The following is a 27110-nucleotide window of genomic DNA, read 5'->3' on the forward strand; positions in this document are numbered from 1 at the left end:
TTTTCTTGTTCAGTATTTAACCTCTCCTGCCTACGAACACTACTGGTGCATAGTAGCTACTCAGCAAAGTCTGGTTGCATAAATAATTAAAAAAAAAAAAAACGTGAAAACCTGTACTTTCAAGGCTGGCAGTGGGGGGAAAATGTCCTTACAGGGATACAGAGGTGAACTATGCTGCTAATTTCTAGCCTAAATGCGCTCTCCTCTTCTGACCTCTCACTCTTTCAGGATCAGAGAGGCCTCAGGGAGGACAGCGGACCTTCTCTAACATTGGTCCCAAATAGTTGAATCTAGAGGAGAGAGAGAAAGCTGCCTTTCACTGTAGCACTGTCAGGCATGAAATACATATTACGCTTAATTCCCTGCCGTATGGTTACAAAGAGATTTTTAAAACTTGACCATGTGCCTGTGTAAGGAAATAGGAGTATAATAAGTGACTTGCAATAACAGCCTCCTTCTCTCCATCCTCCTGGAGTCTTCTTGTGACAGAGACTTTATCTTGGAACCTTGGTATGGCTTTCTGCATGGCAGTTGCTTTCTGAAATCGTTTGCACGATTTTATGTGCACATCCCGGCATTTCCGTTGTCAACATTCTATGCTACAGGATGCTAAAAAGGACCTTTTCCTACTCCTCATGATTTACTGAAAACCATGTGATATTTAGACCTTATCTTTCTTAGACAGTTTGTCATCATTGTTTTCCTCAGTTTTTGATGCCATTCTGATTCTGTCCAACATCTGTTAGCAAACATCAGTTGGATTCTCGTTTCTCTATAAGTATAGATCTATTTTTTCCTCCCTGTTTCTCTTTCTCAAGGCTTTTATCATCATGTCTTTATCCCTTGTGTCCTGGGATTTCATATGATGTTTCTAGACATGGGTCTTTTTCATCTGTATGGCTTTCCATTGAGAAATTTGTGTCTTTCATGTGCTTGGGGGTGTTCCTCGTGTCATTTTCTTGATAAAGTATTTGTTTTCTTGGCAATCCTTTCCTGGAACTTTTTTTATGTCATTATTTTAAACGGACACACAGTAATTATACATATTTACAGGGTACATGTAATATTTCTTTTCTTTTGGTTTTTGAGATGGAGTCTGACTCTGTTGCCCAGGCTGGAGTGCAGTGGCACGATCTCGGCTCGCTGCAACCTCTGCCTCCCAGGTTCAAGTGATTCTTCTGCCTCAGCCTCCCAAGTAGCTGGGACTACAGAAGTGCATCACCACGCCCGGCTAATTTTTGTACTTTTACTAGAGACGGGATTTCACCATGTTGGCCAGGCCGGTCTCGAACTTCTGACCTCAGGTGATCCACCCGCCTTGGCCTTCCAAAATGCTGGGATTACAGACATGAGCCACCGCCCCCAGTCGATATTTCAATACATGTATACAATGTGTAATAAGCCAATCAGAGTAATTAGCATATCCATCACCTCAAACATTTATTGTTTCTTTGTGTTGGGAACATTCAAAATCTGCTCTTCTAGCTATTTGAAAATATGTAATAGATGTCATTTGTAAGAGCTACTCTATAGTGTTTTGGGGCAGTAGGACTTATTTCTCTTACCTAGCTGCACTTTTGTATCCACTCATCAACACTTGGCTTTTAATAGCGGAGTCTTGGGCCATCTTCACACTTTTTTTTGAGATGGAGTCTCGCACTGTCCCCTGGGCTGGAGTGCAGTAGCTCGATCTCAGCTCACTGAAACATCCACCTCCTGGGTTCAAGCAAATCTCCTGACTCAGCCTCCTGAGTAGCTGGGATTACAGGCACCCGCCACCGTGCCCAGCTAATTTTTTGTATTTTTAGTAGAGACGGGGCTTCACTATGTTGGCCAGGCTGCTCTCAAATTCCTGACCTCGTGATCCACCTGCCTTGGCCTCCCAAAGTGCTGGGATTACAGATGTGAGCCACCGCCCCCTGCCCACATCTCTTAATCGCTTCTCTTATTTGTCCCACCTCTTGATAATTTGGGTTTACTTTCTGTTAGATGACTTTGATTTTACCTTCCAATCCTCATACTAAATTGTTCTTATTTTGGCACTCATATTTGTTAAATTCTAAAACCTTTTCACCTTCTGATTGCATTTCTTCGTCTTTTGTGGATACAGTAACTTTTTGAATCCCTGGGAATTATACTTATTTTGGTTACTTTGTGAGCCTTCCATTAACTCATTTATTCCAATGTCCTTTTTTCCCCTATTTGTTTGTTTTGGTCTGTTATGGTCTTGACTTCTTGAATATCTTGTGGTCTTCAGTCATCTGTCGTTCCTGTCCTTCTGAAGAATGAAGCAAGAGAAATGCTGACAGCAGCCTTGTGCACGTGGTAGGCCTGCGGACAGTGTCATGACCTGAGGGGCCTGAATGCCAAGGGCTCTTCCCAAGGATGCAGCACTCCCAGGCCATACCCCTTCCTCACGGGCCTAAGAGAAAGGTGAACCTCATTCCGCCTGCGGTTGGGTTCGCCCAGAAGCACACTCTGAGGCAAGGCTTTAGGATGATGAGAACACTTTATTGAAGAAGTGCTCCCAAGAGAAACCTATTCGAGAGTGAGGGGTACAAGTCAGGAAGGAGGAAGAGGCCAAGCACAGGTGAGCTTTCTGGTGAAGCACTAGGCTCAGCCTGAGTTCATGGGGAGCTCTGGAGGGCAAATGACATCTCAGAGTTTGTCCTGCATCAAGGCAAGGGAGCTGGGCTTTTGTACCATCCACCAAACATCTACTGGCTGCCCTGGGGGAGGAAGGAAGACATGAAGGACATACGGGGTAAGGCTGCTCTAGCACCCAGTGTGGACTCTCTAAAGTTACAGGTATGGCTCATGGTAGCAAAGCTGGCAGAAGCAGGGTTTTGGGAGCTGCAGCCACAGACAGGACCTAAGGGGACCTGGGCAGAGTGAGCTCCAAGAGTCTGTGTACCAGGCCCCCACCTGCAGCATCCACCACTCTGCGTGTTTTTTCTCAAGCTCTCTGGAGATTCATTTCCTCATTTATAAGTCAGGCACACGGGTGATATTATAAGAATTAGTGCATCTGTGTCACATAGTGAGGAAAAGAATGATCGAAATGGCTGCCTTCAGTATCCTCTTTGGGGGAAAGCATCTTTGAAAACATTCACAGAAAAGCCCACAAGATGGGTAAGACCCTGACAATGCCTATGTCAGCAGACTCCAAACCACTAGAGGAGAAAGGAAGGGGCTCTGCAGAAGAAAGGGGGAATGATTTGATATTTTGCTATTAAAAGGAACTGAACACCAAGGATGTTTACAGCAGCTTTATTTGTAATTGCCAAACTTAGAAGCAACCAGGAAGGCCTGTTGTAAGCGAATGGATAAGCTGCAGTCCGTCCAGACAAATAAAATATTATCTAGCAATAAAACGAAATGAGCCATCAAGCCACAAAAAGAGATGGAGGAAGCATCATTGCATAGCATTTACTGAAAGAAGCCAATCTGAAAAGGCAATATGCTGTGTGATTCCAACTATTTAACACCCTGGGAAAAGCAAAACTGTGGAGAGGGTCAAAAGAGCAGGGGTTGTCAAAGTTGCGGGGAGGAAGGAACGAATAGGCAGAGTACTACTGTTTTTAGAGCAGTGCAATGATTGCGTGATTCTGTAATGGTAGATACAGGTCATTATACATTTGTCCAAACCCATTGAATGTACAGCAATAAGAGTGAACCCTAATGTAAATTGGGTTCACTATGAATTTTGGGTGATAATGATGTGTCAGTGTAGGTGTATCCACTGTAACAAATGGACCACTCTGGTTGAGATGTTGATAATGGGAGAGATTGTGTGTGGGTGGGGGAGGTGGGGACATGAGGTACGTGGGAAATCTCTGTACTTTCTGCTTAATTTTTCTGTCATGGGCAGTGTAAGCCGCCCTTAAAAAATAAAGTTCATCTTTGGCTGGGTGTAGTGGCTCATGCCTGTAATCCCAGCACTCTGGGAGGCTGAAGCGGGCAGATTACCTGAGGTCAGGAGTTTAAGACTAGACTGGCCAACATGGTGAAACTCAATCTCTACTAAAAATACAAAAAATTAGCCCGGTATCGTGGTGTACACCTGTGATCCCAGCTGCTCAAAAGACTGAGGCATGAGAATCACCTGAACCTGGGAGGCAGAGGTTGCAGTAATCTGAGATCGTGCCACTGTACTTCAGCCTGGATAACAGAGCAAGATTCTGTCTCAAAAAAAAAAAAAAAAAAAAAAAAAAAATTAAGTTTATTTTTAAAAAATCAATCAATAAAAGCAAAATAGACCTGAGTGGAGGAAAGAAGGAGAGAAGGGGAAAGAGGAGCTCGCAGATGCAGGGTGATGGAGGCTGGAGAAGGGGTGAATCACAAGTGACGGGGTAGCACTGAGCAGGCTTCCTCTGAAGAGCTATAGCTGAGAGGTAAGCCCGTCTTCCTCTCAGACCTCAGTTGTTCAACTCAGTACCTGGCTGCCTTGGGTGCTGTCAGAGATAAGTCTTACTTGTGGAAACTGAGCAGGAGTTTTGATTCCTGATCTGAGTCGAAAATAGCCTAGTGGGACAATGTGCTTGGAAACAGTCCAGTGTAGCCATGAGAAGAAAAGCTGCTGGAGAATTTGAAGAGCACTTGGAGAGGGCTTTGGGAATTTCAAGCCAGTGTTGTCAAACTCTTCAAGGGGCACTGAGGACCTCTCAGTGTGTTAGTTTGTAGAGCTAAGAACACATTGTGAACCACAAGGGACATGCAGATGGAGAGGGGAATCAGCATCTGCATTAGGAGCTTTGCAGCATGACTGCGATATTCAAAGAGCGATGCCTACCATCCTTCACTCCAAAACCCGGAAGAGTGACGAGGACATCCGTTCACCCTTGGTAGATCCCTAAATGTCAAGGAAACAGGGTGAAGAGGGACCCAGGTACATTCAGCCCCTAACACAGATGTCTACTGTCTCCCTTGGGAAACTGATTAGATCACCCTGACAGCATTCTTGATGGTACCATTCCCTTCAGAATCTGCACCATCACAGGCAGAAAAGAGCAAAAGGCTTTGAAGAAAATATCTCACTTTTTGTAGCCCGATCCCTTGTAAAAGAGGAGTGGATTGACTGTCAGATAAGCATAATTATTCCAAGAAATAGCTTTAGAATACATTTTGCATTGCAGAGTTGGAAAAATGTTATGTAGATGAAGATGAAATCGGAATGTCCCACATGGGAGCAGGTGGTATGCCTCCTTCTATCTCCACTTAAGGAAGCTGTTTGGTGGGCCTGTGGTAAGTGAGAGGGGGAAGGTAGAAGAGAAGAGGCTAGAAAAGAAAAGATTTTGGAAAGATGACTGAAGGTGCACGGACAAAGGTTGGACCTTTGTCCCTCCACCTGCTAACCCTGTGACCCTGGGCAAGTGAAGCAGCATCCTGCACTTCAGTGTGAAAGCAACTCAGCGTGAACTAGAGAGCAGAATAAGAAAACCTACTTTGTGGAACTCCTGTGAGGATAAAAACATATGGCTTAGAATGCACCAGCACTGTTTTAAAACTCCGTAATGAAAGACATCAATTGTTCAACGTATACCCTTAGTTTTGGCATGAGAGCATTGCAAAGGCAACTTAAGCCTCTTGCCTGGGACCTTCTGATGAAACTTTCACTGTAGAAGAGGATTTTTCCCTTGGCTTTACATTCAGACTGCAGCTCTAAAGCCAAGTGTGTTGAACAATAGTATATGTGTGTTTACATCCTCTGACTTATGATTTCTCTCATTTTACTGGTTCCTTCACTTGATATTTTGCCATAACACGTACACAATTATTCCAAACAGAGCTGTGACAAAAGTTAGGACCTCAAGGAAATCATGCAGCTGTCAGGTGCTGCAATGTTCAGATGGCTTACTTGCAGGCTTGTCTACCTGTGTGTGAGCACAGAGTTCAATTGCATTCTTTTGGCAAGCTGGTTAATTCAAAGGGGTCTTTTCTAAATTACTAGGATGCTACTAGACATTGCTATAGTTTGGGTATTTGTCCCCTCCAAATCTCATTTTGAAATGTAATCTCCAGGCGGGGCATGGTGGCCCATGCCTGTAATCCCAGCACTTTGGGAGGCTGAGGCAGATGGATCACCTGAGGTCGAGAGTTCAAGACCAGCCTGACCAACATGGAGAAACCCCGTTTCTACTAAAAATACAAAATTAGCTGGGCATGGTGGCACATGCCTATAATCCCAGCCACTCAGGAGGCTGAGGCAGGAGAATTGCTTGAACCCAGGAGGCAGAGGTTGTGGTGAGCTGAGATAGCACCACTGCACTCCAGCCTGGGCAACAAGAGTGAAACTTCATCTCAAAAAATAAAATAAAATAAAATAAGAATTGTAATTTCCAATGTTGGAGGTGGGGCATGGTGAGAGGTGATTGGATCATGGGGGTGGACACCTCATGCATGGTTTAGCACCATCCCTTTAGTAATAAGTGAGTTCTTGCTGTGAGTTCATGAGAGATCTGGTTGTTTAAAAGTGTGCAGGTTCTCCCACTTACTCTCTTGCTTCTGCTCTCACTTTGTGACGCGCCTGCTCCCCTTTTGCCTTCTGCCATGACCATCAGGCTCCTGGGGCTCTCACCAGAAGCAGGTGCTGAAGTCATGCTGGTACAACCTGCAGAACCATGAGCCAGTTGAACTTCTTTTCTTTATAAATCAGCCAGCCTTTGGTATTCTTTTATAGCAATGCAGGAACGGCCTAATACAAGCTTTTTTGTGGTAAGTCTAGGACGCTGGGATAAAGGGCTTTATTCTTAACTATTTACTTAATTTACTTAACTATTTTACTTAATTATATATATATGTTACATAGATGTAGTAGGTAAGGTGGACCTAAATATGTGCGAAGAATGTCTACCCTTGTGGAACTTATTATTTTTTTATTTAATTATTTATTTGTTTATTTATTTTTGAGCTGGAGTCTCGCTCTGTCACCCAGGCTGGAGTGCAGTGGCGTGATCTCGGCTCACTGCAAACGCTGCCTTCAGGGTTCACGCCATTCTCCTGCTTCAGCCTCCCAAGTAGCTGGGACTACAGGTGCCTGCCACCATGCCTAGCTAATTTTTTGTACTTTTAGTAGAGGCGGGGTTTCACCATGTTAGCCAGGATGGTCTCGATCTCCTGATCTTGTGATCCGCACACCTCGGCCTCCCAAAGTGCTGGGGTTAAAGGTGTGAGCCACCGCGCCCAACCTACCTTCGTGGAACTTATAAAGCAGTAAGGAAGAGATAAATAAGCACATTAAACAATCAGTAAATAATGTGCGGTGGTATCTAATTAAGTTCTAATTAGCTTTGGGAGCATTTACCAAGATTATTCATCATGAACTCTAGCAAAACCTTTTCTCACTGCCAGGTCTAAATAATTCTTCATCTCAGCTAGTATTTGGTACATACCAAGCATTGTGCATGTTTCTTTGAGGCCATCTGAAAAAGCACAAGACATACTTCCTCGAATGAGGAAGGTAATTATATCTGCGGGACTATGGAATTTGTATTTATGAAATAGGTAAATAAACTGTGCAAAACCCAGCATTCAGTTTGGAAAGAGACACTAGGTAAAGACAGTAAGCCTAGAAAGGCTGTGGTTTTGTTGCCACTGAGAGTGTATGTGTATAACAAAGGGTATTTTATGGCAAGTGGTGACAACTGTTATAGCTTTACTTTATTCTAGTCAACTTCTTAAATAACAATAAAATGAGAACCAAAATTCACCAAGCTCTGTCTGAGTTCTTGACTGCTGCAGGGACTCCTTGGTTAGTTTCACAAGTATGTATAGGTGGAGTGATTTTCCCCAGGGTTAACTAGCCAGGCAGAAAGGGATTGGCATAAATGTCTTCCTCTTGGGTGGAAGATACTGGAAATCCTATTTTAAGGAGTTGAGGTCTTAGCAGAGTCTTTACATAAAATACACAAATGAAAGTCCAATGAGAAGGAGAACACACCTCTACACCATGGTTCTGCATCAGTGATCTAACGTGAAACAGAGGCCTGGCTCTCCTACGTGGTGCATGAAGCACGGAAGATCCATTTCCTCTAGGTCTTGCCTCTAGGTGTAAGAACACCAAAGCTTGCAAAAATCAATTGTGGATCTGCGTGTTTTTTTTTTTTCTTCAAGCATTCCTTTGTTTTCCAGACCTGAAATTGCAATGATGTTCTCACTGGAAATACTTTAAACAATCCTTCCCACATCTCTAACAAGAAGTATTAAGAGATCTCTGGGAATAGTTCCTAAGGTTAGACCCACCTAATTCTCTTTTCACACTTTGTAGACTCCAAGTGCCAACAAAGCCTCCTCTGCCTACGGTTAAAATGGTTTTCTGATTTCAGGAGAAGACTTTTTCAATCAGGCTAGTCTTCTGAAATATGGCTCTTCTTTTAACCAATCCATATACTGTGTATATCAGCAATCTCTCTTTCTTGGAGGAAGCATATAAGAGTCAAAATTAATTAAGATCCCAGATTTTTTAAGTTTAAACCTCATCTGATCCCCATGTCATACCCCTCACTCCATCAAACCTTGTCCAACATCAAAGAAGAAAACTGAGCCTCAGACTTGCCAAGAATTAGATGGAAGATGGTAGTTTCTCGGATAAAGTCCAGGTGAAACTGACCTTTAGAAGTCCTAGGCATCAAAAAGTTTGCATGCCAACTACTAATACTCAACTCCCCAGCACACAAATAAACATAAATGTAATGCAAAATCATAAAGTAAGCATGAAGAAGTCTAACAAAATTTTGACTTTTCCAACACTGGTAATTTTGATTCTTCTATTTTTTGAGATTTCAACTCTCAAGTTCTTAATATTCTTTGAATGATCTTGCTTTGCAGTTGCATTTAGCTGATGCGGGGACTGCTGAGCAATAAGCAAAATCCGGGTCTTTTGTCTCCTGGTTCATTACTATTCTTGCTGCAGCTTGCCTCCTCTCACAGTAACACTCCACAAATTGTGTATCCTTTCTTGTTTCTGGCTGTGGCCTTGGGTCTGGCTGCAGAGTGTGTCCCATTGCGATGTTTCCTGCAAAGGGGGGTGGATTGATCATTCATTCTTTCATTGCAATACTCCAAAGCAGGCTTCCTCCAAAGTAGGGCAGTCATCCAGGGCTTCAGGTGATTGTCCTTATCATCACATGTTGTAGCCCTCTACCTGTCACTGGACTTCCTACTGAGCAGAAATAGGATTAGAACTCCTTTTATGTGTGACAAATTGCTTGTCCCCCTAAGTTTCTTTCCCTCCCTCCCTCCCTCCCTCCCTCCCTTCCTTCCTTCCTTCCTTTCTTTTTTTTTTTTTGACAGAGTTTTGCTCTTGTTGCCTAGGCTGAAGTGTAATGGTGCAATCTTGGCTCACCACAACCTCCGCCTCCCAGATTCAAGCGATTCTCCTACCTCACCCTCCCAAGTAGCTGGGATTACAGGCATGCGCACCATACCTGGCTAATTTTTTGTAGTTTTGTAGAGACAGGGTTTCTCCATGTTGGTCAGGCTGGTCTCAAACTCCCAACCTCGGGTGATCCACCCTTCTCAGACTCCCAAAGTGCTGGGATTACAGGCATGAGCCACCATACCCAGAACCCCCTAAGTTTCTTTATAGTGATTCCCCTCTCTCCTCTTCTACCAATGTGTCTTTGTGGGAGACGGAAGACAGACAAGTATTAAAATGGTCATCCTAGATGCTAAACAGGAACTGGCTTTTACATATTTGCTTGTTGAAATAAAAATCATGAGCAAGAAAGAGGTAAATGAAGGTTTTTAAAACACCCAACGTTTTTCTTTCTTTCTGCTTGAAGCGTACCAGACCTCAGGACAGTTTGATCCACGACAGGTACTGAACACTAAGACATTTCAGAGCTGTAAGAACGGTTAGGCCACAGTCAGGGAGAGAAAAGATAATCCACCTAAACCCACGGTGATGCTCAGCAACCAGAGGAAGAGCAGGCAGAAAGAAGCTTTGTGTCCAGACTTCTGAGAGGATGTCACTCTTTGAAGATCCTTTCAAGTTCAAAGCACAGGGGGCTCAAATGATTCCAACACAGGCAAGGAAATAAATATCTACAAACACACACATCGGCCAGAGCTGTGCACGTGAGGCGCCCAACAGAGTGCATTTTTCCAGGCTTAAGCTCTTTTGTTCCCCACCCCCAAACTCGAAGCATCGAAGCATAAAAATCCAAATGAAGAAACTCACTCTAGCTTTGTGTGCAACTTCCAGGACACTCTTTTGTCACTAGGTAACAAAAGAAAACCCTGAGACAGCACAGCAAGAGTGGTCTGGCTAATTATTTGCTCACTATTGATAGGGGGCCCACGGAAGGCTTTGGCCCCATTGCTGCCCTTCACCTGCAGAGCAGGAGATTGCAGTGGAGCCATCCACCTCCGCCAAGAGCTGGGTCCTGCAGCATTTTTCAAGCCATTAGCAATAGCAGTAGAGCACAATAGCTAAGTCCTTGGCTCAAGTTCTGGCCTGGTCACTACCCGGATGATCTTGGGCAAGATGTGTAACTTTTCTCAAACTCAGCTCTCTCTTGTGTGAGATGGAGATATTCATAGGAGGAGTGCCCACTCACAGGGTTAATGTGAGAATGGACAGGAATTCTGATGATGCACAAACACTAGAGGGTACACCACATAAGCATTTGAATGCTCACTGCTTAAATGTTTGTGGTTGTTATCTGCTTCTTCCCTCCAAATCAAACCGTATTGATTTAATCAGTGTCAACACGATGACTTAACAACATATCGATTTGGTCAAGTCAGTAAAAACAATCAGTCAAGCTGCTTGCTTGACATTTAGTAGATGAAAATTGACCTTTTCCTCCTCCCATTTCAGGGTATGATGTCATCTGGCTCCAGACTTCAAATTCCTGATTTCTGCTGTGATCAGATGGAATATTCATCTGCAGCACTTTGTGGGTGATAAGAGGGGGGACAAGTGCTGTGTATAATTGTGTGTACCAGGCACAGTGCCTGATGAAGACACTTGCAAGCAATGGTTCAGCTCATAGCCTGGGCTTGCTAAGAGCCCACCTGCACACATATTCCTGGGACAGAAGATCAGGGCCTCTGCGGTCAGGGTGCTGATAGAGTGTGTTTCCTTGTGAAGGCGTCCATCTGCCTGAGGGTTAGGAGTGACTGTGCTCGGGGCTGGTCACTGGCTCCCTAATTTAGGGTAAAATTAGTCTACTAAGGAGGTCAAAATACAAAAGGTCTAAATTCCCAGTTAAAGCCTTGCCCTCCTTATAAAACCTTAGAGTCAGAATGGATTATGCAACTATAAAGTATTTTCCAGCCACAGGATTCCATGAGAATTTATGCAAAATGTTAATCCAATAAGCTGAGCTTCAAAGGCCACACATATGTTGGGTTGAAATCACGGTGGGCCCCTTGCAGCCCTGTGACTTTAGGCAAGGGAATTATTCCATTAAAGCTTGGTTTTCATGTCCATCAAATGGAGATGATGTCTACCATAAAGACTGATTTCTAAGTTACTATCTGTCAAAGTTGTTTAAGACTATTTTAGACTGCACTCTAATATAGGTATAATCAAAACAATGAATGTAGACATAGATACTAAAAACATATGATATCTTCATATGCAATAAGGGCCCTGTTAAATACATTAGATACACTGGAGACTGGAATATAGTGCAGTCATTAAGGGTAACTTTTTCTTTTGGTTAATATAAACATTTTTTCAGGTCAATCTATATCTGTATATACAGATTAGTATAAACATCTTTTCATGTCCATCTGTATATAGAGATGGACATGAAAAGATGTTTATACTAACTGAAAGAAAAGTGGATTACAAAGTAATATATTTAGTAGGTAACCTCTACGAAGTATTTGACTCTTGACCCCTAGGCTCAAGACCCTCACATGAGATGACCATAGCATTGCGGTAGCCTTCCATTTTATTCCCCCCACCTCCAATTTCTCACATCATAGTGAGGTATTAGAAATTTATGTATGATTATATAATTGCCCTACTTAATATCAAACCAGAGGTTCCCATGAGTGGCAGAGTAAAGCCTTAGTTCCCTCTCTACCCCAAGCCTACCATTCGTACCCCGCCCCACCCTACTCCTTCAGGAACCTCATGCCTTTGCCTAGAATATCATCCCTCTTTGTCAACCTACAAATTCTTATCCATCTTTCCAGCCTCAACTGATACATCTCCATGAAGTCTTCTCAAATGAATTTTTCCTCTGCCTCTGTCCTCTGCCTTCCAACTCTCACTCCTCACTCCAGAAAAGTTAGAAACTTTTATCTGAATCCACACTCACTCAACTCTATAACACCTATCTAAGTATCCTTCACTTATTGGTTTACAAGGCTACTTCTCTCACAAAATTAGGAATATTAGGGAATCTATTGCATTCACTTTTTTGGTATTCTCAGCATTTAGTAAATGTTCAATAAATGTTCCTTTGATGAATGAATAAATTGATCCATTAGTAAATTTAAATTGACTTCCAGACCTGAAAGAAATTTTCAGGTCACACTTTTTCTTTTCCTCCCCACCATATTTGTAAAACAAAGAAAAAGGAGAGTTGCAGACCCTTAGAGGTTGAGATTTTCCCTCCAAAGATGATGACCATTTATTAATTTATTCAGCAAATACCGATTGAGTCCCTACTGTGGGCTGACACTGGTTGGGTTACTTAGGATATAGCTATAAACATGCAGACAACAAAAATCTCTGCCATTATGGAGCTTACATCTCAGCAGGGAGACAGACAACGTACAGCATTAATAAGTCACTTACCTGGTAGGTTAGTGGTGATGCAGTGGGAAATAGAGAGCAGGCTAAGGGGAGCCAGGAGAGCTGGGAGCCAGAGCAGATACAATTTTAAATACGGTGACATTTCAGCAAAGATGCGAAGGAAGTGTGGGAATGAGTCACGCAGATATGTGTGGGAGGGTAGTGAGAGGTGTGTCAGAGCTCAGAGAAGTAAGGGCTGGGAGGCGGGGAGGCTGGATTTTGTAGGGCATTTTAAGGATTTTTGCTTTTGCTCTGAATGAATTCAGGAGCCCTTGGAATGCTCAAGGCAGAGGCATGGCGTGGTTTGAATTATGTTTTAAAATATTACCCTGGCTGCTAAGTATAGACAGCAGAAAGTAGAGAACAAATAGGGAACCTGGTTAAGAGGCTATAGTCAGTCATTCCGGCCAGAAATGGTGTGTCTTAGATCAGACAGTAGCAGTGGGGGTTGGGGAAGGAGTAGAATGTATGTGTATGTAAGTTGTCTCCTCCTGTCTATATTGGCATAACTCATTCCCATGCCTCACACACACATACACGCACACGCACACATATATGAGAATATATCTAGATGGTAGAGCCAATGAGATTTCCTATCCAACTGAATGTGGAGCAAGAGAGAAAGAACACTTAGACGTTGTGTGTTCTATGTACCAGACACCATGTTAAATGCTTCATATACATTATCTCAATTCTCTAAGCACTTGAAGGGCTAGGAGTAATCAAGGTCTCTTCCCTCCATGCCATCATGCATTCCATTATACTGCAATACTCCTCAGATCCCATTTTATTTTAATTTGCAGGCTGGGAGGCAACAGACATCAGTAAGCCATTTTGGCTTGGAGTATAGAGTTGTGGGTGATGTTAGATAAACTTCCCAGTGTGTAAAATAGCTACCATGTGTTGAATGCTAATGCATACTTCTTTTAGGCCACCCAACAAAATATGAGGTGCACATTGTTTCCTTCCATTCACAGATGAGAAACATGAAGATAGTCAGAATTTAGTAATTTGTCTAAGGTCACACAGTGGAGATCTGAACCAAGATCTGTCTGTTTCTCAGCCTTTGCCTTTTCCATAAGCCCAGCCTTCTTTCTGAGCCCTGGGGAGGGGATGGAGAACTGAAGATGGCAAATGAAATAGTGCCCATGAAAGTCTATAGAAACAAGTGAGATAAGACTCTTTGAAAGTGAGATTTCTAGGAAAATGTGTTATTCCTCTAATACTGTTACTGTCGTTACCATTGTTGACATCAGGGAAAGATAACTAACTGATGGTCATGCTTACAGGCTGCCTGAGTTCTCTCAAGCCAATTAAACTATTTTTCTACCCATCTTCCCATTGAATGAATGCTGCTCATTAACGATGATCATACGAACAGCTGACTAAACCAAGGGTCTTCCCAAATCCAGCCCTCAGTTCTTTTCGACTTCTCTTTGTCTTCCTTCTGTCGAGTCCTCCAAATTTGTTTCCAATTTCTCTTTTTTCTTCACTGTTTTACTTGAGTCAGCTCAACTCCTTTACAAACTCTATTCCCAATTCTCAGGGCGCTTGTCACATTATCATGGAGTGCTGAAGAATGCATATAAATAACACACTGGAATGTGAAGTAATTTTTCTATCTACCCAGAACCTCTAGAAGCAATAAAAAGAATTCCCCTTCAGTCATATACATCTGGACCCCACATGGGCTGGAAGAATGATGCTTACCCTTCAAGTCTAGCCTCAAGAAATGCAACATCAGAAAAAACTTGACCCCAAGGCTGGGTAAGACTTGAACTGTGCCTGAACACAACTGACTTAGCTTGAGTTAGGGAACTGACTGGGGCCTGCAGCTGTGATCTCTTCCTGCAGACCTCAAGCCCATTCCTTTCCCCTCCGAAGGGGAGAATGTCAATATTCCTCTCCCTCATCCGCAGCCAGTCCGCTCACAAGTGTGCCTCTGTACAGTAGATCAATGTGCCCCCCACCGCCCCCTCCATCTGCAGTCCTCGCTGACTCAGTGGCCTGGCACAGGGGTGGCAAACGCTGACTCTAAGCTGCTACGGCTACCAGTAGCAGCTAATGTTGGTGACAGCCCTGGGGGGAGGGGAGTGAGAAGAGGGGAATGGGAAGTGAGATTCTGGGAGCCCCATGGAGACTCTAGCTGCCCTTTCACCTCTTAGCTCTCTGAGTGATTTGTATTCCCAGTTCCCAGCTGTGAATCCATGCACTCGGCTGCAGAACGCTAGGGATAAAGTGTCAAAAACCTAGCAGGAGGTGAGAAAGGAAAGCCTTTGTCATCAACTCCACACCACTACCATGCTGCGTCTGTGTTTATACAAGGGGGAACATAAACAGACTCGGGGAGACCTAATGATTTGGGTTCTGGGGTTTTAGAAGTGGCTGAAATTCTGCCCCTTGCTTTTTGTCGACCCAGTACAAGAAATATCGCCTAGGAGGAACGCTTCAGATAAGTCAGCTGTCAAGAAAGAGGTGAAGATGATCAAATAAATAAACTCAACTGTTCTGCTAAGAGGCCAGGCCAGACTGGGTGATTATCATGGAGACAGAGGAACTGGGAGTGCTTAGGGTCTGACTTGCCTGTTTTTTGAGTTTCTGGAGGGTGTTCAGCTCAGTGACTCCACAGAAGGAAGATATATGTGCCACCAGAAACTCCGGAAGGTGAATAGAGAAAGTAGATTTCACTTTCGGGGGAAAAGCAAGAGTCTGCCATCTTCTTGTCTTAACTCATTGATAAAAGCCTGAAACTTGAATGCTTTCTTCTTGCATGCAGACTACAGTGAAAGGAAGTTTGAATGTTAATAACTGGAGGAGGCTGACTGAGGCCTGAAGCACATAAACACTTGAGTTTGATGATTAATATTTGTCATCATGGAAGATTTTTCTCCAACATTTTCCCTGGGCAGTTTTTTTGGTTGAATTTGTTTACTATTATCTTAAGAAAGAGATATTTAAACCATGTAGGCTGAGGTTTGAGGCATTCTCAGTTGCTAATTTAACTTACTAAGTCAGAGACTGTTTCTCCCAGTGAAAGCTTTGGATTCTTCACTAATCCTAATTGTTGATATAAAACTGGTAAGTGGTAATGAGGCAGGAAGCCGTGGATGGCTGTGAGATCCCAGGAGGGTATTACCCTCTCTGCCAAATATCTGGATCAACAACCAGCCATTAGCCACAGTGTGATGTAATTATATTGGAAGAACTTCGGACAGATGGTTGAGATGTTTCTGTTTATACTGTAATTCTTTCCCCTAAAATATATATTTATTTGATATCAGACTAAGCATATTTAGATGAATCGTCTGTTCATCTATTTTTTGCCCTCTCTGGGACCTTTTTTAAAAACCCCTTTTTGCCCTGAGTTTCTGTTATAAGAACATACAAAGATGAAAGGCCAGAAAGTTAGCTTTTAAACCTGGCAATAAACCCTATAAACCAACCAACATCAAGGGAGAGGGCACTAGAGCATTGTCAACTGTGACAAGATAATCTCAGAAACAGACCTTGCTCAAGTTCAAATTCAATACAGATGGAGATTTTTAAAATAAAGTGGGCTGGGAAGGAGAATGATCTTTGCTGACCTAACTCCAAAGCAAGAAGCACAATCTGGCCCAAATTTTAAAAATAGAGAACTGTCCAAGAATAATAATAGTATCTTGCTGGGAAAGACTTTTTATCTTAGTTTAGTCAGAAAAAATAGAAGGTAAACCTTTTCTCAGTTTCTCCGGTCCCACATTGTGAGCTCTGGGTCTTTATTAGTCCTCTTCTAAACCGTGAGTAGATATGAATGGTGGTGGATGAATTCAGCCAAGGAGGAATTGTGGGTAGGGAGAGACACAGATGCAGGGGAGGTGGATGAATCAAAATCGAAGATGTAGGGATGGGTTAGGACTGTGTGGCTAGACTCGTTTTCTAGAACTACTTATGGTTTCCTGAACAGCCCTGCTATGTCATAGCACTTGCCCCTGGGTCAACTGTTCTGCTAAGAGGCCAGTCCAGACTAGGTGACTATTATGGAGGCAAAAGAATTGGGAGTGCTTATGGCCTGACTTGCTTCTTTTTCGAGTTTGCACATGCTGTTCCCTTTGACAGTCTTCTTATCCATTCAAGATAAGACTTACCCTGCAAAACTCAGCTCACTGAGGACCTCCTCCAGAAATCCCTCCTTTTTTCCTGGTTGGATCAACACTCTTCCCTTGGTACATTCTGCCTCTGTCTCAGCCCCTGTATCCCGGAGTGATATTCATGGTGACTCAACTGACTTCAATACTTGCCTGTGAGTTCTTCTAGAATGGGAACATTATTCTTATTATGTCTATATTCTGTGTGATGCCAAGCTGTAGTAGGCACAGAGTGAAAATTTACTGAGTTTGATTATGTTAGAATTGAGTTGAAGTGAATTGAGAATTAGATCCCTCACTCAATGGCTTTCATAGCAGAAATGCTGGAGTCATATGTTAATGTTAAAGTTGTTCTTTATCTGGCATGAATCGGGCCAGGGAGTAAGATGCTCTTAGGCTGTACCTAGGTTGATTCCATGACTTGGCTATTGTGACTAGTGCTGTGATGAACATATGAGATCATGGGTCTTTTTGGTAGAGCAATTTATTTTCCTTTGGGTATAAAAGAAAATATGGTACATATACACCATGGAATACTATGCAGCCGTAAAAAGAATGAAATCATGTCCTTTGTGGCAACATGGATGCAGGTGGAGACCATTATCCTAAGCGAATTCATGCAGAAACAGTAAACCAAATGCTGCATGTTCTGTCTTATTAGTTGGAGCTAGGCACTGGGTACACATAAACATAAAGACAGGAACAACAGACACTGAGGACTACTAAGGCAGAGAGACAGTGAGAGAGGTAAGGGTCTAAAAACCACCTACTGGGTACTATGCTCATTACCTGGGTTACAGGATCATTCATACCCCAAACCTCAGTGTCATGCAGTATACCCTCGTAACAAACCTGCCCATGTACTCCCTGGTTCTAAACGTTAAAATTATAAATAAAAAAAAAAAAACAAAAAAAAACAAAAAAAACAAAAAAAAAACAAAGCTCAAGTGAGCCTCTTTACTTTCAACCCACTGAGGTATTGAAGAGCCAATGATATCATTAATGTATATCCCAAACTGGCCCGTTGTGGCATAAAAATGCAGCCCATCGACATTTAGAAACTAAACACTTGGTGAACACGAGGCTCAATTACCAGTCTAAGTGAAGGATTTTGTGTTTTTCTTTGTCTATAACTTGTCAGAAGCTTGGTGAGATACAGTCATGTGCCGCATAACGTTTCAGTCAATGATGAGCCACATATACAGATGGTCCCATAAGACAATAATTGAGCTGAAAAATTCCCATTGCCTAGTGATGTAGCTTTTGCAACCTTGTAGTGCAATTGCTTTATTTTTTAAGTAAATGTAGTGTAGCCTAAGTGTACAGTGTTTATAAAGACTACAGAAGTGTGCAGTAATGTCCTAGACCTTCATATTCACTCACTACCCACTCACTGACTCACCCAGAGCAACTTCCAGCCCTGCAAGCTGTAATTGCCCTACACAGGTGACCATTCTTTATTTTGTACACATATTTTATTTTTTATACTTATTGTATACCTTTTCTATGTTCATATATGTTGAGATACAAAATTACTTACTACTGTGATACAGCTACCTGCAGTATTGAGTATAGGCACACTTACAGATTTGTAGCCTGAGAGCAATAGACTGTACCGTATAGCCTAGGTGTGGAGTGAGCTATACGGTGTAGGTGTGTCTAAGTACGCTCTGTGACGTTTTCAAAACCACTAAATCACCTAAGGATGCATTTCTCGCAATGTATCCCTATCATTAAGCAATGCACAACTATGTTTTAAAAGTTCTAGCTAGTTGCATAAATTACCCGTTTAGTTCCTATCTTTGATTAAATCAAATTAAAATTAGCAAGAAAGACAGTCTCACTCCATTTCATACCTGATCTCTCTGGAGACTTACAGTATTCCAAGTTATGGTTTGAGAGGGTCTGGAATGTGGTCGTACGTAAGCATTTAAAGACTATAGAGTCACAGAAACTTGGATTTGAATCATGGATCTGCCAAATAAAAATAAGATCTTTAATCTTTTTGTTTCTCTCCTTGTAAAAATGAAATCAGTCTAGATAAATCATTTAATCCAGGGTGTAGTACTCTGTAAGAATTTAATAACCAATTATTATTGTTATTATTATCTACTATCAAATATTCCAACACCAGTTGAGAAGCTCAAGCAATTTGCTGAGCATTTTTGTTCATTGTCACCTTCTGAGTAAACTCTACCCTTTTGACTCCTGATGTAATACTTGCAGTTCATTAATAATACAATTTAGACTTAGCATCCTGGCTACCAAGTCAGTATTTTTTCACCATCTTGAATCTGATTATGACATTTAATAGGGAAACAATTAGACAAGACCAGTTGTTTCATAAAGAGATTAAAGAGTTATCATTTGAGATGATCTAATTCAATGCCTTGCTTGCCAATGGCATTAACTCAACTCTCAATGCACACAACAGAGCAGGTCATGGGTTCAGGCTCAGGTGACAAGATGCCAAAGGCTTGAGCATCCATTTACCTATCAAGGTTCCCCACATAGCTCATTCTGTGATTTTTTGGTCATACTAGTTGCAATAAAGTCAGAGTATCTCTCCGTTGATAACATGTAGTAAACATATACTTTTATTCCATGAAATTTATAGAGAACATACAAGCAGATGAAACACCAAGCTCACAAACAACACTTACGAGAAATGAAAAGGCACATGGTTAATGCATTGTCCTGGTTTTAGATAATTATTTTAAGACATATTTCCAGATTATGCTTACTCTGTGCCTAACCCAGAGCTAACCAATTATGGAACAAAGAAAAGATATGCTGTGGCATCTGCTGTCAGATTTAGCTACAATTAGGTTTATCTGGTGATCAAAATTATTAACTGAGGTCCCCAATGACATGAAGAAAAATATATTACCCAAATGCAACCAGAGAATGTCCACATTGGCTAATAGATGATGTTAACATTAGCCAGCTAAATGTGAAATTATTTATTTCCTTTTGCAGACTGGATAGAAACAAAAGTTCAACTAATTTTAAAATAAGCTATTGAAAAGAGTGGCATTTTTCTTTTTTAAAAAATAATTTTTTCAGGTGACATTCATACAAAATTAGCCATTTTAAAGTGAACCATTCAGTGGCATTTTATGTATTCACAATGTTTTGCAGTCAAATCTCTATTTAGTTCCAAATATTTCCATAACTCCAAAGTAAAACCCATAAATAATAAGCAGTTTCTCCCAATTCCTTCCTGTCTCATCCCTAGCAACCACCAGCCTGCACTTTGTCTCCTTGGGTTTATCTCTTTTGGATATTTCGTATGAATAGACTCATAGAATACGTGATCTCTTGTGTGCGGTTACTTTCGCTTAGTGTGTTTTCAAGTTTGATCCACATGGTAGCATGTACAGTAAGTACTTCATTTTATTTTATGGACAAATAATTTTTCACTATATGTATATACCACAATTTCTTTATTCATCCATGGATGAATATTTGAGCCGTTTCCACTTTTTGGCTATTGTGAATAGTGCTGTCATGAACATATGTGTGTATGTACTTGTTTGAGTACCTGTTGCCAATTCTTTGAGGGTATATATATATATATATATAGAGAGAGAGAGAGAGAGAGAGAGAGACAGAGAGAGAGGCAGAGTTTTGCTCTTGTTGCCCAGGCTGGAGTGCAATGGCGCAATCTTGGCTCACTGCAACCGCCACCTCTTGAGTTCAAGCTATTCTCCTGCCTCAGCCTCTCAAGTAGCTGGGATTACAGGCATGCGTCACCACACCTGGCTAATTTTCTGTATTTAGTAGAGATGGGGTTTCACCATGTTGGTCAGGCTGGTCTTGAACTCCTGACCTCAGGTGATTCACCATCCTCAGCCTCCCAAAGTGCTGGGATTACAGGTGTGAACCACTGCGCCTGGCCCCCTGTGTTTAACTTTGAGGCTCCACCAAACTGTTTTCCACAGCAGCTGATCTGTTTCACATTCTCACCAGTAACATATGAGGGTTCCAATTTTTTTACATCTTCATTAACACTTTTGGTTAGTTATTTTTTATTTTATTTTATTTATTTATTTATTTTTTGACATGGAGTTTTGCTCTTGTTGCCCACACTGGAGTGCAATGGCATGATCTTGGCTCACTGCAACCTCCATCTCCCGGGTTCAAGTGATTCTCCTGCCTCAGCCTCCTGAGTAGCTGGGATTACAGGCATGCACCACCATGCCTGGCTAATTTTTGTATTTTTAGTAGAGACGGAGTTTCTCCATGTTGGTGAGGCTGGTCTTGAACTCTCAACCTCAGGTGATCCGCCCACCTCAGCCTCCCAAAGTACTGGGATTACAGGTGTTTTGTTTGATTTTAGCAATTCTGGTTAGTGTGGAGTGCTACCTCATTGTGGTTTTGATTTGCATTTCTTCTAATGACTAATGAGGCTGAGTATCTTTTACTGTACTTATGGGCCACTTGTATGTCTTCTTGAGAAAAATGTCTACTTAAATTCATTGCCAATTTTTTAATGGGATTTTCCTTTTGTTGTTGAGTTGTAGGAGTTCTTTATACACTCTCAGTAATGAATTCTTAAGAGATCTGTAATTTGCAAATATTTTCTCCCATTCTGTACAATGGCTTTTCACTTTCTTGATTGATTATGACCACACATGCACAAAATTGTTTATTTTTATGAAGTCCAACTCCTTTGTAGCTTGTGCTTTGGGTATTATACTTAAGAATAGATTGCCAAATTGAAAGTTACAAAGACTTAACCCTATGTTTTCTTCTAAGATTTTTGTGATTTTAGCTCTTACATTTAGATCATTGATTCATTTTGAGTTAAGATTTGCACATGGTGTGAAGAAGTTCAAATTCATTCTTTCACATGTGGGTATGGTCCAAGCACCATTTGTTGAAGAAATAGCTTTTTCCCCCATTGAATGGTTTTGGCACCCTTGTTGAAAATCATTTGGCCATAGATAAATGAATATTTTGGAATCTCAATTATATTCATTTTGTCTATATGTTTATTGTTATGTCCGTACCACACTTTTGATTACTGTAGCTTTATAGAAAGTTGTATAATTAGGAAATATAAATCCTTCAACTTTTCTCTTTTTCAAAATTGTTTTGGATATTCCAAGTCTTGAAATTCCATATGGATTTGAGGCTCAACTTTTCCATTTCCACAAAAAAGGGAAGTTACAATTTTGATAGGGATTATACTCACTCTATACATTGCTTTGGGTAGTATTGATGTCCTAAAAATATTGTTTTCCACGATCATAGGAATATTTTCATTTATTTAGGTCTCCTTTGATTTTTTTTAAGCAATGTTTTCTCATTTGCAGTGTATGAGTCTTTCACTTCCTTGGATAAATTTATTTCTGGGTATTGTATTCTTTTTGATGCTATTGTAAATCGATTTTTTTCTTAATTTCTCTATTAGATAGTTCATTACTGTTATACAGAAACTACTGATTTTTGTGTGTTGATGTTGTGCCTTTCAGCTTTCAGCTAATAAGTGAATTCATTCATTAGCATCATTCGCTTTTTTTGGTGGATTATTTGGGAAATTTCATATAAATAGAATAATGTAATCTGTGGGTAGAAATAGTTTTACTTATTTGGGCTGGCACAGTGGCTCATGCATGGAATCCTAGCACTTTGGGAGTCGAGGTGGGAGAATTGCTTGAGCCCAGAAGTTTGAGGCCAGCCTGGACAACATACAAAATGTCTCTACAAAAAAGAAAAGGGAAAGAAATTAGCCAGGCGTGGTGACACACACCTGTGGTCCCAGCTACTACTCTGGAGGTTAAAGTGGGAGGATCACTTGATCCTGGGAGGTTGAGGATGCAGTGAGCCATGATTGTGCCACTGCACTCCAGCCTGAGTGACACAGTAAGAACCTGTCTAAGAAATAAATAGTTTTACTTCTTTCTTTCTAATTTGGATGCCCCTTTTTTTATGTTTAGTTGCTCTGCATAGGGCTTTTAGTGCAATGTTGTATAGCAGTGGTGAAAGCAGACATTCTTGTTTTGTTCCTCACCGTAAGGGGAAAGATTTCAGTCTTTAACCATAGAATATGATATTATCTGTAGGTTTTTCATAGGGAAAGTCCCTTCTATTTCTAGCTTTCTGGGTGTTTTTATGAAGAAAGGGTGTCAGATTTTGTCAAATGTCTTTTTTCTGCATCAATCGAGATTATCATGCATTTTTTTCTCCCTTCCTTCTATTAATGTGTTGTAGCACATTGTTTCTTTTGTTGTTGTTATTGCTGTTGTCATTGCTTTTGGTGGTGGTATTGAATCACTCTTGCATTCCTGGAGTAACTACTGCTTGGTTGTAGTGAATAATCTGTTTAATGTGCTGCAGAATTCAATTTGTTAGTACTTTTGTTTTACAAAGGATGTTGATCTGTAATTTTTTTTTCCTTGTAGTTTTCTTTTCTTTGTGATTTCTTTTCATTACAAGAAACCTGACTTTGGTATCAGGTTAATGCTAGCCTCACGGAATGAATCAGGAAGTGTTCTCTCCCCTTTCATTTCTGGAAAGAGTTTGAGAAGAATGGATGTTCATCCTTGGTAGAATCACCAGTGAAGCCATCTATCCCTGAACTTTTTTTTGTTGAGAGGTTTATTATTGATTCAATATTTGCATTTGTTATAATTCTGTTCAGATTTTGTATTTCTTCTTGAGTCAGTTTTGATAATTTGTGTGTTTCTGGGAATTTGTTCATTTCATTTACATTATCTAACTTGCTGGTGCATAACTGTTTATAGCATTTGTTTAAATTCTTTTTGCTTCTGTAAGGTCAGTAATAATGTTTCCCACTTTCATTTCTAATTTTACTTATTTGTGTCCTCTTCCTTTTTTGTCAATATAGCTAAAGATTTGCCAATTTCATAGATCTTTTTAAAGATCAATTTTTAGTTACATTGATTCTATTGATTTTCTATTCTTTATTGTGCTTATCTCTGCTCTAATCTTCATTATTTTCTCCCTTTTGCTGGTTTTAGGTTTATCTTACTCTCTTTTTCTAGTTCCTTGAGGTGTAAAGTTAGGTTATTGATTTGAGACTTTTCATCTTTTGTAATGTGAATGTTTACCTGTTATAAATTTCCCTCTGAATACCACCTTTGCCGCATCCCATACATTTTGGTATGCTGTATTTTTCTTTTCAATTGTTTCTAAATATTTTCTAATTTCCCTTGTCATTTTGTCTATGACCCCTTGTTGCTTAAATGTGTGTTGTTTAATTTACACATATTTGTGAATTTTCTAGTTTTCTTTCTGTTATTGATTTATACCTTTATTCCATTGTGGTCAAAGAAGACACTTTTTATTATTTCAATTCTTTTAAATTTATTGAGACTTGTTTTGTACCTAATGCATGGTCCGTCCTAGAGAATTTTCCATGAGCACTTGAGAAGAATGTGTATTTTGCTCTTGTTTAGTATAATATTCTATATATGTCTGTTTCTAGTTTGTTTATACTATTGTTAATGCTCTCTATTTTCTTTTTTTTTTTTTAATTTATTTATTATTATTATACTTTAAGTTGTAGGGTACATGTGCATAACGTGCAGGTTTGTTACATATGTATACTTGTGCCATGTTGGTGTGCTGCACCCATCAACTCGTCATTTACATCAGGTATAACTCCCAATGCAATCCCTCCCCCCTCCCCCCTCCCCATGATAGGCCCCGGTGTGTGATGTTCCCCTTCCCGAGTCCAAGTAATGCTCTCTATTTTCTTGTTGATCTTTTCTCCAGATGTTTTATCCATTATTGAAAGTTGTATATTCAAGTTTCCAGCTGTTATTATAGAATTATCTATTTCTCTCTTTACTTTATTCAGTGTTAGCTTCATATATTTTGGGACTCTGTTGTTTGGTACATATCTGTTTATAAATGTTAAATCTTTTTGATAAGTTAAACCTTTAATCAATATATAATGCCCTTCTGTGTCGTTTTTGACAGTTTTTGACTAATGTTTATTTGCCTGATACCTATAGCTGCTCCAGCTGTCTTTTGGTTACTGTTTGCATGGCATATATTTTTCCATCTTTTCACTTTAAATTTATTTGTGTCTATTTGGATCTAAAGTGAGTCATTTGGAGACAGCATACAGTTGGATCATTTTAAAAAAATCTATTCTCTCAAACTCTGCCTTTTGATTGGAGAGTTTAATTCATTTAATTTTGAGGAAGTTAAGGAAGAACTCACTTGTGCTATTTTTCTATTTGTTTTCTGCATGTTTTATTCCTTTTGTGACTCTCATTTTCTCCATTACTGCCTCTTTTGTGGTTAGTTGATTTTTTTTCACACCATTTTGATCCCCTGCTTGCTGATTTCTGTGTATGTTTTTTAAACATGGTCTCAGGGATTGCCAGGGGAATTATATTTACCATCTTAAGTTTATAGTGATATGGTTAGAACTGACACCTATTTAGCTTCAATAGAAAAACAAAAAACAAAAAAAACCTCTTCTTCTACATATCTCTATCCCTTTTTATATTATTGTTATTGTCACAAATTATATCTTTATATATTATGTGCCTAACATAAAATATAAAGATATCATGAACCCTGAAAATCTGAGACAGGTCTCAGTTAATTCAGAAAGTTTATTTTGCCAAGGTTGAGGATGCATGCCCATGACACAACCTCAGGCGGTCCTGATGACATGTGCCCAAAGTATTAGGGGCACAGCTTGGTTTTAATACATTCTAGGGAGACATGAGACTTCAATCAATATGTGTAAGATGTATGTTGGTTCAGTCCAGAAAGGTTGGAAAACCTGAGGCAATGGCAGGACAACTTGAAGCAGGAAGGGGGCTTCCAGGTAATGGGTAGATAAGAGAAAAATGGTTACATTCTTTTGAGTTTCTGATTAGCCTCTCCAAATGAGACAATCAGATATGCATTTACCTCAGTGAGCAGAGGGGTGACTGAATAGAATGGGAGGCAGATTTGCCTTAAGCAGTTCCCCACTTGACTTTTCCCTTTAGTTTAGTGATTTTGGAGCCCCAAGACTTCTTTTCCTTTCATAATACATATTATCTTTATATATTATGATATATATATACACACACACACACACAGAGATAACAGATTTACCATGATTTTCATACAACTATCTTTAAATCATGTAGGAAATAAAAAGTGTAGTTACAAACAAAAAATGCAAGAACACTGGTTTTAATATTTATCTATTTAGTAACCTTTATTGTAAATATTTATTTCTTCTTATCACTTCAAGTTATTGCCTGGTGTTCTTCTGTTTCAACTCGAAGGACTGCCTTTAACATTCCTTGAAGGGCAGGTTTACAAGTAACAAGTTTTCTCAGCTGTAAAAAATCTGCATGTATCCTAATATTTTCACCTTTGAACGATAGTTTTAAAGTCTTTGGTTGGCAGTTTTTTCTGTCAGCACTTTAGGTAGGTCATCCCACTGCCTTGTGGCCTCCACGCCTTCTGATGAGACATCAGCTATTATCCTTATTGAGGATGTCTTCTGCATGACAAGTCATTTCTCTCTTGCTAATTAAAATTCTGTATATGGGTTTGACAGTTTGGTTGTTTCAGTGGGATTCTCTTTGAGTTTACTGTATGAGAGTTTTCTGAGCTTCTTGAATATGTAAATTATTGTCATTAATCAAATTTGGCAAAGATTTGGCCATTGTTTTTTCAAATATTCTTTCTCCCCTATCTATCTTTCTGTTCTCCTTCTGGGACTCCATAATGCATAGTTGGTCCACTTGATAGGCCCATAGATTCTTATGTTCTACTCACTTTTCTTCATTCTTTTTTTCTTTCTGCTCCTAGATTAGATAATTTTAGTTGTTCTCTCTTTGAGTTCACTTGGTCTCTTTTCAGCTTGCTTTAATCTGCTGTTGAAAAACTCTACTGCATGTTTTATTTTAATTATTTTACTTTACAGCTTTAAAATTTCTATATAGTTCCTTTCTCTAATTTCTGTATCTTTATTGATATCATTTTGCTCATATATTTTTTTTCTAGTTTTTTTTAGTTCTTATGTGGTTTTCTACAGCTCTTTGAAAATAATTAAAACAGTTGATTTAAGGTTGTTGTATAGTAAGGCTAATGACTTCACTTCTTCAGGGATTGTTTCTGTGAATTTGTTTTTTTCTTGAAAATGGACCAGAGTTCTTTGTTTCTTTGTATGCTTTATATTTTTTTTTGTTGAAACATGGACATTTGAATATTACAATAGTTTAATTCTGGAAATCAGA

Source organism: Chlorocebus sabaeus, chromosome 25 (assembly GCF_047675955.1).
Source record: "Chlorocebus sabaeus isolate Y175 chromosome 25, mChlSab1.0.hap1, whole genome shotgun sequence".
Classification (NCBI taxonomy): domain Eukaryota; kingdom Metazoa; phylum Chordata; class Mammalia; order Primates; family Cercopithecidae; genus Chlorocebus; species Chlorocebus sabaeus.